The sequence below is a fragment of the Chrysochloris asiatica genome, unplaced genomic scaffold (assembly GCF_000296735.1).
Source record: "Chrysochloris asiatica unplaced genomic scaffold, ChrAsi1.0 scaffold00128, whole genome shotgun sequence".
In the NCBI taxonomy this organism is placed as follows: domain Eukaryota; kingdom Metazoa; phylum Chordata; class Mammalia; order Afrosoricida; family Chrysochloridae; genus Chrysochloris; species Chrysochloris asiatica.
The window spans coordinates 6619284-6636688 of record NW_006408646.1 but is presented as its reverse complement, the minus strand read 5'-3'; the positions used below and the strand labels follow the sequence as shown (position 1 = coordinate 6636688).

Here is a 17405-nt window from a genome sequence, read left to right as displayed (position 1 = left end):
TTTCCTTTTCACTAAAATTAGATTCTAATTCCCTAAATTAAACAGATGGCAGAAACAAGATTACTGTAGTGACAGATATACAAACATCTAGGAAAACATTATACAACAGGACAAAGATTAATATTCACACTGGCAATAGGTCGAGAATATTTTTCAGAATGTGTTTCCTAGTTAAAAATTCACATTAATTACTAACTCTAGTATTGAGGTTTTGATTTTCATGTAGATATATGCCAGTTTAAGAAAACTCAATACAAGAATCATAAGTTTCCATTTAGAAGAATTCCAAATTGATGCAGATTATTTTAAACAGCAGATTAGAGCTACAATTCATAAAATATCAATTTAAATGCTAATTTTCAGGCACAGTTTATTATACTATGGCATAATTAGAAATCAAAAAAGTAACCTGGTTCATCACCGGTAAGGGGGAGGGAAAAACAGCAGTGAAGCTGTGAGCTAAGCCCTACAACATTCAATAGACTCCTGTGAAACTGGGTGGAGACCCGGTTGGACAGCAGTGTGGCAATACCTGGGGACTCTTGGGCCCAGAGTCAGTGACATAGCCACAGAGAACTAGAGTGGAGAGTGAAGCGTCTAGCTGATAAGAAGAGAGGGCATATGCATAAGAACACCCACACTTGCAGATAATACCCATTTGACCTTGCTTCAATGACTGGATGATCAGAGCTCAACTAGAAGAAAAAAGAAGAGGGGGAAAAAAGTAATCTGATACATTTTGGTGAACTTGACCTACACCTATGAATGCAGTAGCTCAAAAGAGGGAACAAATCTTCACAGCGAGGATCATTCCCACCTCCCTCTATACACAGAGTAGATAGGGATGGGCAACTTGGACACTGGCTACCCAAAATGGGGCTACAAAGGCAAGAAGTGACTGGCTTACAAGCTTTCAAGAGAGAACCTAGATCCAGAGGGTGTGGAAGAAGGTAGCATCTCCACTGAGCAGTATCCAATCTGTCTAGGCAGGGCTGATGAAAGGAGATGCGGATAGGTCTCTTGTGATACAATAGTGAATAATTGTTATCAGAACTGATTGTGAGGGTTGGAAATGTAAAGGTAGACATTTTTATAGCAAGGAAGGGAGTGATTAACTTTCCAGTCTAGGAGTGGAGGTTCCTGGGACCATCAAGGGAGAGGAGTGGAGAGCGGGACCCTACCCAGAGAAGCAAGTGACACCAGAGATGGAGGCAGAGACAATGACGTGGAGAGATGGAGCAGCTGGGGACTTTAGACCCAGAGAGGGAGAGTGGCTGTGTGCTGATGACCAGGGGGCAGGCTTGCAGGGTGTGCCCTTTGGTTGGTTGATGATGCATGGAGGAGACTGTAACCATGGCAATGAAACGATATACAATAGGATGAATGTAAAGCTAATGTTCTCCTATGTAAACTATCACTTAATTCACAATAAAACATTTTTTTTTTAAATTACAGCCTAGGGGGACGAAAAAAAAAAAGTAACCTGGCCTTAGACCTAGTGAAAAATTCAAATATATCAAATTTAGAGATATTAAAGTAAACATAAAAAACTCATCTAAATGAATATGAAAATGAACAAACAGATCCCAAAATCCATCTATAAAGTCATTTTCCCTGTTCTCAAAACAGCACAGAAAACAGAGGTAGAAAAGCTAAAAAGCAAACTTACCAAATGAAGTTTGTTGCAAGAACTTTTTATACTAGAAGGTTTCACAAGAAAATCTACAAAAGAAAAACCAGTGGTTTTACAATGACAAATACCCGCTAGGAAGCAAGAAAAGCCACTTAATTATCCCCATAGGAGTTTCCCTATAAGTTTCCCTATAAGTTTCTTGTTTTTGTGCCATCAAATCTATTCTGACTCATAGCAACCTTATGTAGGGTTTCTGGAGGAAGTTTGGTGGGTTTGAACTGCCAACATTGTGGGGTTAGCAGTTTAATGCTTATCCTACAGAGCCATATCATGACTCCAGTTGGAATACCATTAGTTATTAAGAATGAGATATTAAAATCTTTATAAATTGTTACAACGTGACTACTTAGTCAACCACAGATTTCAGAATTATTGTTTATCTGTGATAAATGACTGCAGTTAGGTCTTACTATGCCTTCAAAAACTACAAAACTGTACAGAATGGAGCTTTCCAGGAACCATCAGATAGTCCTATTTAAAAAGCTTTTTTGCAATCAATTTAGCAATATTTCTGCCAGCTTCACAGGGAAACCTTTGCCACTACAGCAACAAGTACTTCAAAAAGTAAGCTAACAGCCACACTAGGCCTGACTTATACCAAGGGATCTAGCTTTCATGTTTAAAAGAGGGGAGGGTAGATATAACTAATCCGCTCATGAGTTTAGTTTCTTGGTTCAAAGATTTAAGGTCATGGATTGGTAGAACTACACAGTCAATTGACCTAACAGTTAAAGAGTTTCTGTTCTTACTCACCCCCTTAGGTGGGTAGTGAGTGCCTGAGGTCTTAAAAGCTTGCAGAAGGAGGAGATTCAGGAATGAAGAAGAAAACAGACTTCAGGTCTAACTGTCTCTAGGAACTACTGCCTCCTTTGTCATGAGACTAGAACAGGATGACAAAATTGGTAACAGTATATGCCGCCCATAGAAAATTATCAACTTAAAAATCAGCCCGGTGTATTCGGTCAAATATTTAATTACAAGTCAGGCTGCTAACCTCAACATCAGCAGTTTGAAACTACCAGCTCTTACCCAGGAGAAAGATGATGAGGCTTTCTGCTCCCATAAAACCCTATACAGGATCACTATACAGGATCACTATGAGTCAGAACTGACTCCACAGCACATAACCACCACCAATGTGATGGCTGCAACTGTGGTTGCCTTGGCAGGGTCAGACCAAATGATTTTTGTGGGCCTTATATGGCTTGTGTAAGTCTTAGTGTGGTACTGTAGGTTACTGTGCTGGACTGCAAAGTCAGTTTGAACTGCAAAATCGGTTCAAGCTCACCAGCCACTCCTTGGAAACCCTAAACGAGGTCACTATGGGTCAGAACTGACTAGATGGCACTTATCAACAATCAACAACATATGGCTTGTGGGCCAGACAAACCCCACCCCTGGACTAGAAGCACTGAATGTTTTCATCAAGGACTCAATAAATGAATGCTGATTTTTTTTTTAAGGGGGCGGTGAGTAGGGGTATGGTGGTAGAATATAGAACGGAATTTCAAGCTTCTTACAGAGCCAGACTTACTAGACTCTGAGACTATGCTGTTTTTGTTAAATGCCATCAAGTCGGTTCCAACCTATAGTGACCCTGTATAGGGTTTCCAAGGAGCAGATGGAGAGCTTGCACCACTGACCTTGCGGTTTAAACCAGCATTGCAGTCCAGCGCATTAACCTACAAGCAGAACTCCCAGATCTATTGCCCTGAGAAAATCTTTGAACCTTGAACCCAAACTAACTCCTGAAGTCCTCTTTAAACTAAACAACAGAATAATTGAGTTAATAAAGAATGTTTGCCTTGAACATGTGTAAGTGCCTTCAAGTCAAGTTGGTATTGACTCATAGTGACCTTGTATACGGTTTCCAAGGAGCAACTGGTGAGCTTGAACTGCCAATCTTATGTTCAAACCTACCTTGCAGTCTAGCGCATTAATCTGCAGCATCACACCAGGACTCCAAAAACTATATATATGAGATCAAATTGAGAACAGTAGCCCTGAAATATAAGTGAGAAGTTTAGGTGATAGTGAGTTGAAGTCAATGGTGGTGAAATAATATGGTTATAGACAGTAAGAATGGTGACACAATGTGAAAAAAGTAACCAATGCCAGTGAACTGTACATACAGAAATTATTGAGTGGCTGTATGTTCTGTGTATATTTTACACACAGACACACATGTACAAATACATACATGAGGGAGGCATCAAAAAGTTTGTGTGAAAATTAAATTATCTTTTCTGGGGGTAGTAGAAATTAGGATTATGACCACGTCTAAAATAAACCTACGGTTTTGCGTAGTGCTACCATTATATGGTTAAGACTGGGGTTAGTGTTTGGCCTAGGGCTAAGACTTGGTCTAATTTTAGGGTTATTTTCATTTATTGTTTACTGAAATCTACTTGATATTTCTCATGTGGAAATTCTTTTAACTTTTGTTGTATTGTTGCGAACTGATTAACTCTTGTTCTCTGTTTTCAGTCTTGTACATTTGTTTTACTATGGATACTTCTATATCTGGGTTGACTTCTGATTTGTCATGTATGTTAATGTTAATATCAAGTTGCTGCCTGCTGTTGTTGGTTCTTTGTTCAGGGAATTTCCTTTAGTATTTTTTGTAAAGTTGGTCTGGTTTTTACAAGTTCTCTTCGTTTCTATTTATCTGGCAATGTCCTAATTTCACCATGAAATTTGAGGAACAATTTTGCTGGATATGATTCTTGGTTGGAAGGTTTTTTTCTTACAGTTTTATATATATCATCTCATTGTCTTCTTGCCCACATGGCTCCAGGGAAGCTTAGTTTCTCCTGGTGTGGCACTGTAGGATTACCACTAGACTGTGAGCCACAAGGTTGGCAGTTCACACCCTCCAGCTGTTCCTCAGAAACCCCATACAGGGTCACTATGAGTTTTGGAGTCCTGGTGCAACATTGTAGGATTAGCATTGTACTGCTAACCACAAGGTTGGTGGTTCAAATCCACCAGTTGTTCCTTGGAAACTACATACAGAGTCTCTATGAGTCAGAATGTAACAATTAAAAAAAGGTAAGTTTTTCTTGGACTGTTATCGGGAGTCTTTATTTGGTTTTAAACTGTTTGATTATGTTTGGGGGATTTTCTTTTGGGGTCTATCCTATTTGAAGTTCATTCAGCTTCTTGAATCCGTATTTTCTCGACTTTCATATAGGGGAAGCTTTCTTCCAACAATTCTTTGACAATTTTTATCTCTCTTCTGTTCTGGAATTATGATAATACATAAGTTATTCCTCTTGATGGTTTCCTACAAATTTTAGGTTTTCTTCTGAATTTTTGTTCTTTTTTTCTGGTTGTTCCTTTATAGCAGATGAATTGGTAGCGTAGTGGTTACGAATCGGGCTGCGAACCTTAAGGTCAGCGGTTCGGAACTACCAGCGGCTCTGCGGGAGAAAGATGAGGCTTTCTACTCCCATAAAGATTTACACCCTCGGAAACCCTGTACAGGGTCGCTATGGGTCGGAACCGACTCGACGGCACTTAACAACAACATGGAGGGAGAGATCTGTCCTTCAGCTCATCAATTCAGCATTCCATTGATTCAATTCTACTTCTCTGCCCCTTCAAAATATTATCTATATCCGAAATCTTAATATTAATCTTCTGAATTTGTATTTGCTGGCTTTGTATCATTTCTCATTTTTCATTTAATTTGTCTTTGTTCTCATAATGTTTCCCTGAATTCTTCTAAGGTTTTTTCTGTGTTCTCCCTATTTTCATCTTCTGCTTTCTTAATCATTCTCTCAATCCAATGAAGGTACCTAAATATTACTCTTTTTAATTCCTCATCACCTAGTTCTGATACTATTTCTAGTTATTATATTTTTTGCCTCTGTATTTTGGTCATTTGTTTGAGCCATTCTGTCTTGTTTCTTCATGTAAACTGAAACTATCTGTGTTTCCAAGATATTGTGGTGGTGCTATATTTATATTTAGTTGATGATTATATGCTGGTGTGTTCTTAGGTACCTGTCTGCCAGTAGGTATGGTGGTGGTTATGTGCTGTGGAGTCGGTTCCGACCCATAGCGACCCTGTACAGGGTTTTCAAGGCTGTAAATCTTTACGGGAGCAGAAAGCCTCATCTTTCTCCCGCGGAACAGCTGGTAATTTCCAACTGCTGACCTTGCGGTTCACAGCCCAATTCGTAACTACTACACTACCAGAGACTAAAGTGCACATGCAGTTCTCTGTTCACTGTTTGTGTAAACACAGTTCATGAAGAGTTTGTCTGATGTTGACTAGTAATTATCATTGATAAGGTGGTACAGGAATGGGTATTGGTGCTTGCCCACTGGGTGAAGCCTTAGGAGAAATGGATTTGGCTGGGCTGTATGGGTATAACTGCTGTCTCCCAAAAACAGACAACAGCAATAAAAGATCTAATGAGATGAAAATCATGAGCCTCTAGATGTGGAGGTGGTACACCTGGTGTCTGACCCCAAGCAGAGCAGAGGCTGTACAGGAGGGGGTGCAACTGCCATTAGATAGATGAGGACAGGGGACTGGCCATGCCTCCAGCTACCAGGAGGAAACCGGCACCAAGGGAAAACTGTACCCCATCACCACCAATGTCCAGCACACATCCTGTGTGCCTCTCCATGCCGCTGAGATGATCAACAGATACACTCCAAAGCTCCAGTGGCCCTGCCACACCCAGACCAGTGGACAGCCCAGCAGTCTCTCTTTCTTGCCACTCCCACTCAGCCTTCTCTCCCAGTCAGCACACAATCTACCTCTCTGTATTTTTCTCTGAAGCTCAGGGTTCCAGAATCACCATCATTATCTGTTTCACTTGGTCTACCTTGTCCTTGTTGAGGTCTGTTCAGCACATCTGCCACCTCCATCCAAAATTCTCTTTTAAGTCCATTTTTCCACAAACTTTTGGAAGTCCCCTCATATAACTTTCCTAAACTAGGATTCTATGGTCTGTTGGACTGGATAGTGAAGACATGATTTTTAATGAACAGCATTAACCAAAACCAACTGTTCAAAAGTATGCCAGCATTCATCTATCATAAGTTCCATGCAATGAAGGCTCATCCCTTTGACAAATATTTCTGTTGATAAGCACTATTCTAGGCACTGGGGATACTGTAGTGAACAATGTAAAGTGCCTAGCTGCCATCCTAAGGTCAACTGTGCTGTTTCTCTCATAGGGCTGGATGTCCACAGGGTGACTTTTTCCTACCTATGACCATGCTTACAAGCCCCTGTTGTTGCTGTGGGTGAAGCACAGGACTGCTAGCCAAAAGGTCAACTAATGAAAAGGAACAACTCACCAGCCACTCCTTGAGAGAAAGATGAGGCAGTAAAGATTCACAGTCATGGAAACCCTAATGAACAGTTCTACTCTATCAAAATCAACTCAATCAGTGGCAGTGAATTTGGTTTTTGGTTTTGGTATGACCATGTTTTCATTAATTGTTTTCATTAAATGCCAATAGTCTGACTCTTAGAGACCCTGTATAAGGCTTCCAAGGAGTGGCTGGTGGGTCTGAACTGCTGCCCTTGCGGTTAGTCATCCAGTGGTTATATAAAATTGACCTGCCCTGGCATAGTAAGATCTCCAAGAAGGAGGATTAAATGCTTGGTTAAAAAAAAAACAACAACAACAACAACAAAGCAAAGGAAATAGCAAGTACTTGTCTAGCCTTTTAGAACTACAAAAGTCTGGATGTTTTCAGGGTTCCAGAGGAACTTCATGACCAGTGTTGCTGTATTCCTTCAACAGCTGTGGAACACAGATAGTAGCTGAAATGTTATCATTTTCAAAGTAAAAACACAACCATCCACTCCTTGGGGGAGGGAGAGGGGAGAATCTAGTTAAGTTGTCATAAACTTTCCATTGAACTTAATGTTATAATCACATTTCTGTTTCTAACAGCCTTTCTTGTTGTTGTTGTTGTTGTTGTTGTTATGTGCCATCGAGTCGGCACTAACTCATAGCGACCTTATGCACAGCAGAATGAAACACTGCCAGATCTGGTAATAAATATGTATCATCTACTAATAGCATTTATGATAATGTTCACTATAACAAGTAAAAAAGCTCTATTTCCATAGATAATAACCAGAAGACCAATATACACCATACTAATAATACACAACATACTTCATTTTTTTGTTTATATTATTTTTTCTTCCAAAAATGTGGCAGAGGCTGTATGTTTCCTTTCCTTGCTGAATCTTTTCCCCAAAAGAAACTAGAATTTGGAAGTTAGTGATCAATGCTTAAAATCATTTGTCTTCATTTAGTGGTTCAAATGCTGGTAACTACTTTTCCAAATGGTGATCCAAATAAGTGAGAAGTCAAAAGCAAAGTAACTGGTGTTCCAAATAATTTTAGATACTAAGGTTTCAATGCACTTTCCATGACTCTTACTGCTTTTCATATATTTCAAAAAGTTAGGCAAGAAGAAACCCTACATTCTCAGAAAAGTTAACTGTGATCCAACTAATTTCAGAAAATTTGATTGGTACCCCTTTTAAAATTATTTACCTTTTAAGTTTTTTCCTTTTTTAAATCTGAATCTTATACAAGGGATAAAGGGGGGGGGCATAAATCATATGTGTCTTTACCATTAGAAGAGAGTAAAACCACAGATAGCATAAAATCTACTAAAAAAGAAACTAGATAATTTTAAGATTAGTATAGGAGCTGAGTGACTCCATAGGATAAGCATTGGACTGAAAACACAAAGTCAGCAGTTCGAGTCTACCAGCCGCTCCATGGGAGAAAGAAGAGACTTTTTGCTCTCAAAAAGATTTATTTACAGCCTTGGAAACCCTATAGAGGGTCACCTCTACAGTCAGAACCAACTTGCTGCCACTTAACAATAAGATTAATATGAATGCTCATATTTTATAATGTTTAACTTGTTATTTAGAATCACTTCTATGTAGATAAAGCACATTCATTTCACACAATTAACTCAGAAACCAAATCATTAGTAAGAATGTAAGAAATTTCTCTTAATAATTTTATTTTTATATTTATGTTTTTATAATGTTATTTTTTTGACTCTATTTCATGGAAGATCACATGGTAGGTATCATTTTACCACTGAAATTCAGAATATAAAGTCAAATTCTATAAGACCGCATTTAGGCTCATCATGTGCAATAAATTTACCACTGTACTTAACAACAACCACCACCATACATATCCCTAAGAAACAAAAAATTCTTAGAATTTGACAAAAGAACAAGAGAAATACTTAAGACTCTTGTTAAGATGGCAGGAAATCCAGACTTTCAATCACTAGAAATTAAGTTAATTAAAAACCAAGCACAATTGTTCCATTTAAGTGCCAGAGGTTGTTAAATATTTATAATTGCTATGGAAAGATCAGAAAGACTAGCTCCAGCGTTGGAAAAAAAGTTTCCTGGGTTTTGTTCCTTTGATTAGTTCCAAGGTCTCCCTTAGAGATGTAGCAGATGGCAAATTCCTACATACTCATTAATATTCTGCTGTTTTTTCCAGATTAAACTCTGGTGAAGCAACTTCGGTAACTCCCACAACCTCTCCCCTTCTTCTACGTGACATAAACCAAAATTCTATCAAAAAACAAAAAACAAAAAGAGAAGGATGTAATCTCCAGAAATCCATACTTCTCCTCTTGGAAACTTAAAAGTTTCCTAATTATAATTATTTCTGCCTCTATAAACATATCATACAAGTACATGTTCAAAAACAGACACATTACCCCTGCCTCCACCTGTCCAAAAAACAAATTTCTAAATTGTATTTTCATGGGGATGATGACCAATCCCTAAGAAAATTAGCAGTTTTATAATCACTATTGTTAAGTGCCTTCTGACTCATAGCAATCCTGTATAGGGCTTGCAAGGAGCAGCTGGTGAATTTGAACCACCAACCTTGCTATTCAAACTAACCTTGTGGTCCCAGTGCATTATCCCACAGCACCATACCAGGACTCCAGGTTTACAACAAGTTCTCAAAAAATTATTTAAGTCTTAAGTAAAAGAATAAGATAGGTAGCAAAGACCAAAAATGTGACTTAAAAAAAAAAAAAAAAAAAAAGGCAACTAAAGAATTAGGCAGAAGTCACTTTGCCAATAACATGTACCAATGTGTGGTACTGTGCATTAAAGGCACAGGACTGCAAGATCAGTTTGAACCTCAAGGTTAGCGGTTCAAACTCACCAGCCACTCCTTGGAAACCCCATACAGGGTCACTATGAGTCAGAACCGACTTGACAGCACTCAAGAACAACAAAAATGTCATTTTTTTATACAATGTTTTATGAGTCCTGCCCCTACAGTATGAAAAACAATCTCCGAACTCCACCTTTTTTACATCCTTCCATTCTCTTGAATGCCTAAAAGTGGTTTCTTTTTTAGAAAGACAAACAACTTGAATTAAAGGATAGTTTGCTCTAGATATTAAAAAATATACCCATTTGCATGTTTTTCCTATTTTGCCTAGACACTTGAAATGTTAAACATCAAAATTTTAAAATTAGAAGGTAAACTACACTAAAAAAAAAAAAAAAAAGCTAACACAGTGTTTATTCAATTAAGGATACACCAAACCAGTACAGGGTCACTATGGGTCAGAGTTGATTTGATGGTACTTAACAACAAACCTAGCTAATCGGCTTCTTGTTTAATAGTATGTTAATATTCAATTACAAATGTCAATTTTCCTCTTTTCTCATCCATAAACAAACTGAAGAGTCCTAGTCCTTCCACTCAATTTTATGTAAACAAGCATCAAATTGGTCCAGAAAAGCTGATGAAAATGCAGATACATCATTAAGTATACAACTGAACAGTGAAGAAAATAAACAGATTGGAATTTTTAATTGCTATCATTACAATTAAAAACTATCCAACTCCAGCCAGCCCTGTGTTACATCTGGGAAGACAGACAAAATTCATATAGTAGAGACTATGTGAAATGAAAAGAACTCACTTTTCTACTGACCTGTTTAAAATTTATATTCTGGCAACTAGACAAGTGACTACTCATATTTTCAAAAACAAGCCAATAAAAATACAATAACCACACCAAAATGTGAGCTCTGTTTACATAGAGAGCTCCACTATCTGCTCTTTAAAGCAGTCCTTCCTTAACTATTAAAGGGTCAAAAGACTAGAAATTGTCTTAACCATAACACCACCTCTGTAAGAAATTCTTTTAAGAGCGTACAATTCAAAAGAGCCACAGGAATACATAAACCTTTCAAAGCTAAAAATATTGATCTCATGTAAACAGAGGAATACATATGACTGTCACCCCAAAATATACAGAAGATAATGTTTTCAGCAACAGTAAAATGTAGAATTCATCAAGATTCTTTACCTAAGGAAAAGTAGTAAGTTCCATCAGGGCTATTAAGGAATAAGCTATTAAATAAAGTTAATTTTTTCCTATTTATTTTATTTATTTTTTTTTTTTTTGAGGGGAAACAGCAGAGTCCACTGAGGCATTTTATTTGTATGTATTGTTGTTGTTTTTATGTGCCGTCGAGTCGGTTCCGACCCATAGCGACCCTGTACAGGGTTTCCGAGGGTGTAAATCTTTACAGGAGTAGAAAGCCTCATCTTTCTCCCGCGGAGCAGCTGGTAGTTTCGAACCGCTGACCTTAAGGTTCGCAGCCCGATTCGTAACCACTACGCTACCAGAGCTCCATGGTATGTATTACATCCCTAGAAAAAGAATCCCAGGATTTTCCCTCCTGTGTGTTTTCGTCTTGCTTCCTCATGGTCCATGATGCCAGTTCAGGTCGTCTGTACAATGAAACCAAACTGACGGGACAGGAGATTATTCTGCCACTTTTCTAGGTCTTTCAGCTGTACATCAAACCGAGGGCTGATCATGCCACACTTGTTTAACCTGCCAGTGAGGTTCACAACAATTTTCCCAGCTCAGTGATCATCAGTGATTTCAAATTCACCAATGTAACCATGCTTCATCATCACGGTCAGGAACCGAACGATGACTTTGGAACACGGCCGGATGAGAATCTGGCATTTGCCTCTCTTCTCAGCATTACTGATGCTCTTAAAAGAGTCGGCCAAGATCTTCATGCGCACCATGATGGCGGCACAGAAAAACGGTGGAAAGAGGAAGGGGCTCCTATATGTTTTTAAATAACTGCACTTAAATTAAGAACTCAGAAAAACTCACACAAACTAGGTTCACACAAAAATCGAACCTTTCATTTGGAAAAAAAAAAAAGCTATCTTTTTGTTAATTCCTTTTTACTCAGAAAATTTGGAAGGCTTTTTTTTTTTCCCCCCTTAAGCATACTGGCTAAATTACTTAAACTAAATATATTAAAATGTTGGTAAAATATTCTCTTAAACAAGATGAAAAACTTCCCTAACATACTTGGACACCTAATATAAATCTATCTACATTATGGAGCATTGTTTATACATTATAAAGTTCTATTCAATTAAAAAAAACTGAAATATCCAAGTATTAAAATTCTCAAATTTTCAATAAGCAAGTGAACATAAGGACTCTTTAAGAATATTACCCCTCCAAGGAAAAGCTGAGCCCCTTGTAGGTTTCTTGCATTTCCCAACATGTAAATAGTTTGTCAAAGGAGCTAATAATGTCTGAAAGAGGAGAAGAAATAATGTGTTTCTCCAAGTTCTTTGATACACTTCAGTCTTGTGATTAGGTAAGCCATTCTGTACAACTTCTGTTTTTTGTCTGGATACATATATAAGGGGTTTCAAAAGCTCATGGAAAAATGGAATTAAAAGATTCAAAAAATGTCAATGACAATTCTTATTATAAGAAAATTGGAGTGTCTTCTACTTGATGTTCTAGCAATAATATATATGATGTAATTATCTGTAAACTGTCTTTTCACTAACAAGCAAAAGCCCTTAAAGCAAATGGGAACTTGGTAACAGTCCTTACATTTCAGTAACTGTATACAAGTTATAAAAATTCCTGACCTGGTGTTCAAAGTCATAGGCCAATTTTGTACCAAATGAGGTGGTTTTGGTAAAGATAAAAATATTGCTTAAAAAAATGATATGGTATATATGAGCTCAGCAAGCACACATATGCAAAAGTGATCGCCAGAGCAGGAAGAGAACACCCAATCAAAAAACAAAGGCTTAACTTCCCATTGCTAAGACAACTGTATGACCAGGTGCTAAGTTATATCATTATTATTACTATTAAAAACTAGTCATCATCAAGTCGATTCCAATTCACAACAACCATATGTGTGTCCGAGTAGAACTGTGCTCCATAGAGTTTCCAATGACTGGTTTTTCAGACGCAGTGATTTTGCCAAGCCTTTTTTCTGAGGTGTCTCTGGGTGGATTCAAATCTCAAGCCATTCACTTAGTAGGTAAGCATGTTAACTAACCTTTTACACCACCCATAACTTCATATCATTATGATCAATCTTTATCAAGTACTTGATTTATGTGTAGACAATGCTTTTAAAGTATTATATATCAACTCATTTAATCTTCACAACAATCCTATAAGGTAGCAATCATAACTGTTTCCTTTTACATAGTTGAAAACTCAGATATATGAAGAAGTAACTTTCGCAAGGTTATATCAGCTAAATAAGAAAGCCAGAATTATGGTTCCATAGTTTACACAGCAAATCTCTATACAATATTGCTTCTAATCTAGATAAAATAAATTTGTTAATGTTTGATGTTAAGTATACTATTCAAAAAGAGAATCTAAGTAAGGAATTCGTGTATATTGAGAATATACACAGAGGTTCAAAAAGTTTGTGGAAAAATGGAGCTGAAAGATAATGGAATTTTTGCACAAACTTTTTAAAACCCCCTTACATTTCTCAAATACTACATATTTTTCAAAGAACTGTGCAGGCTTTATAATGTTTCATTCTCCCAAAACCTAGAGATTTTATTCAGAGTTGCATTACCTACATGAGCACTACATTATCCTTTTGTCTAAAGTATTCTATATTCGACACTTGCTCCTAAAAATCTTTGTTCTTTACAACATCTCATTTGTCCAGAGAATTCTAAACTCTATTTCTGTTCTCCAAGAGGTTGACAAATCATCTGTGAAGCTAATAAGCATACTTCTCATCTCATCATCCACATCAGTGCTAAGAACATAGTAAAGCAGCAAACTCTAACCTCCTTATATAAAACTATTTGCTATATCTATCTCCCTCCTATCTGACAGCAAACACCCAGTTTGACCCTTTAATCTATTTTGCATCACTGAACAAGACATATTTTGAACCTTATGAAGATACCACCAGAGCTAATTAAAATTTCCCTAAAGTTAAAATGTAGCCAGGCAGCGTTGGAAAGATGGAGGAGAAAGAGCCAAGAAAAAAGATTCCGTTGGTTCCAGAAAATCTCCTGAAAAAGAGGAAGGCTTACCAGGCTCTCAAAGCCACCCAGGCAAAGCAGGCACTTTTGGAAAAGAAGAAGTAGAAGAAAGGAAAACGTCTTAGATTTAAGCGACTGGAATCATTCCTACTTGATTTCCAGCAACAGCAATGTGACAGGGTGCACATCAGACTATTAGAAATGAAACTTCAGGGCTTGGAAGTGCCAGATGAACATTCCCTGGCCTTTGCAGTACGAATCCAAAGGATTAATGGGGTGAGTTTTCTGGTGCAGAGACCATTGCAAGACTTCGTCTAAAGAAGATTTTCAGTGTGGTGTCTTTGCCAAAGTGACCCCTTAAACCATAAAAATGTTGTGTATAGTGGAACCTTATGTGACATGGAAATTTCCAAATCTGAAGTCTGTCCGGGAACTCATCCTGAAACGTGGACAAGCCAATGTCAACAATAAGACCATCCCACTGACAGACAACACAGTGATTGAGGAGCACCTGGGGAAGTTTGGTGTTATTTGCTTGGAAGATCTCATTCATGAAATTGCCTTCCTGGGGAAGTATTTCCAGGTGGTCTCACAGTTCTTGTGCCCTTTCCATCTCTCTGTGGCCCATCACGCTACCAAGAATAAAGTGGGTTTTCTTAAGGAGATGGGCTCACCTGGCTAGCGTGGTGAACGCATCAACCAACTCATCAGGCAACTGAACTAGACCCAGAAGGTCTGAAAGCATAATTCATTGGTAGAGGCATGTGTTTCTGTTTTCTGAAATGTCATTGAGTGTTTTCAAAGAGACTGCTTTCTGCTATCTTCTGAAACTGGAGAGGAAAGGACAGCAGGTGGGTCACATGGAAGGCACCTCCCATCTCAAAGCTCAGTCACAAGGAAAAATGCCAGTGTTTTCCACTTGGACACCACTTCTTCTGCAATCAGCTAAGGACTTGTAGTTGCATTGAAGGAGATCTGCTTTGTCAATCCTGGGATTTAATGTCGGTGAATACCAAAGCATATGTACAAGACTCTCCAAGTTCCATACAGCAGTGAACCAAACTCAGGGAGCAGATTAGACCTGGGCTTCCTAAATTCTTTCAAGTGGAAAGAACTTGAAATATAATTAGCACACACACACACACACACACACACAAAGCCATTGTCTGCCTCTGTTCCACAGACCTAGCCCCATCATAAAACCATACTTTGTAGGACAAATTGTTTTCACGACTATACAGTTTATTACTTCATTACTTTCAGAGCCTTCATAAATTCTTTTGACATCAATTACCCAAACACTTTTAAAAGCAGGTTCTGTTTGTACGTCTACAAATAGATACTTTCTTTTTAAGTGTTACATGAGAATTACCAGAATCTATACTAGCGTAGTGGTTACGAATCGGGCTGCAAATATTAAGGGTAGCAGTTCGAAACTACCAGCCACTCCACGGGAGAAAGATGAGGCTTTCTGCTCCCATAAAGATTTACAGCCTCAGAAACCCTGTACAGGGTCACCATGGGTCGGAACTGACTCGACGGCACTTAACAACAACAACAACAACGTATTATCAAAAACAGTGAAAGATATGCTATCTATCTATCTATCTATGATGTTAGTTTGGATTCTGTTTATAACTTTTATGGAGTTCTGGTATGACACTGTAGGATAAGCACTGGACTGCTAACTACAAGGTCTGCAATTCAAACCCACCAGCTGCTCCTTGTAAACCCTACACAGGGGTGCTATGAGTTGAAACCGATTCAACCACACTTAACAACAACAAAACTTAAACAATTGGAAATAAATGAATCAAAGTATCTGTGTACAATGAAATACTACCAACATTTTAATATGTTTAATATAATTTTACCAACATTTTAATATGTTTAGGGCGATGGAGTCACAGCCTATTCTGACAATATGATCCAAGAAAAGGGGGGCAGTCAGAATTTCTCTTCTAAATGCATTCACAGGATGTTAAGTGCCGAAGAGTAGGTTTCAACCCATAGCAACCTGTATATGGTTTCCAAGGACTTGCTAGTGAGTTTTTTAACTGCCGACGACCCTGTGGTTCAAACCAACTTGAGGTCAAGTACTTAGTTTACATAGCCACACAACCAGATTATTTATATTTTCAAGGAAAACAAAGCAATAGTTGATATCTAGTAAACCATACAAACTACCATCTGAGGTAGCTCATAGTTTCAATGGTAGCTCACATAGCATTCCTTTCAATGACCTCATCTCTTTAAGAAGCTGAGTTTGTAACAGTTGCTATGATAAAAAGCAAGTACCATGTAAAACCAGTGTGGAACTGAAAATGGAGGTAGCAGTAATCTAATATGATTCCAAGGTTTGAACATCTGCTATACCTAACAGGCACACATTAGTAATTAGATTATTTAGAAATGAAATACAATTTTAATGTTATCTTTTAAATTATGTATATTAAATTTTCAAATACCTAAATTACTAGAAAATGACTACTGTAGTTGTTTGGCACTAAACAACTTCATAAATGGAACTATGAGCTATTTCTTTTGGCCTAGAGGAATCATGGAAAATATGACTGAGACATTAGGAGAAAAAGAGACGATCGATGATGCAGTCAGTCATGAGCTAAGAGACGCTGGAGAGATCCCATCAATGCTCAGAGAGATGCAAGGTTTGAGTACTCGAGGTATTAAACCAGAATTTCAGTCTTCAAGGTCCCCAAACTGCCTCCTACAGTTCTCCCTTCAATTATGTTTGTTGCCCCAGTCTCCTGCCAATAAAGCCATACCTTCCCTTCTGTTTATTTGAACTAAGTTCTGAGTTTCTACCACTTTGGTCTGATTTCCTAATTATATATACATACACACACACACACATGTGTGTGTGTGCAAGCCACCACATATATGTTTGTTGTTGTTGTTAAGTGCCGTCAAGTCGATTCCGACCCATAGTGAGCCTGTATAGAGTTTCCAAGGAGCAGCTGGTGAGCTTGAACTGCTGACCTAGCAGTTCAAATGGCTTTGCAGTCTGACGCATTAACCCACAGCGCCACACCAGGATCCATGTGTGTGTGTATGTGTGTATGTATATATATGTACATATATATACATACACACACATCCACCAGTTGTCTATCAGTTTGTCATACTGTGGTGGCTTACATGTTTTTAGATATAGATATAGACATAGATTATAGATATAGATATATCTACCATTTATCATCTATCAGTTTGTCATACTGTGATGGCTTGCATGTTTTTGTGATTCTGGAAGCTATGCCACCAGTATTTTAAATATCAGCAGGGTCACCCATGGTGGACAGATTTCAGCTGAGCTTCCTGACAAAGAC

At 38.0% G+C, this 17405-nt stretch overlaps 2 pseudogenes; one reads left to right on the top strand and one right to left on the bottom strand.

Annotated features, from left to right (window-relative positions):
• Positions 1-11409: 11409 nt before the first annotated feature.
• LOC102832657 lies at positions 11410-11802 on the bottom strand (annotated as a pseudogene).
• A 2235-nt stretch (positions 11803-14037) lies between these two features.
• Positions 14038-14782, top strand: LOC102832273 (annotated as a pseudogene).
• Positions 14783-17405: the final 2623 nt, after the last annotated feature.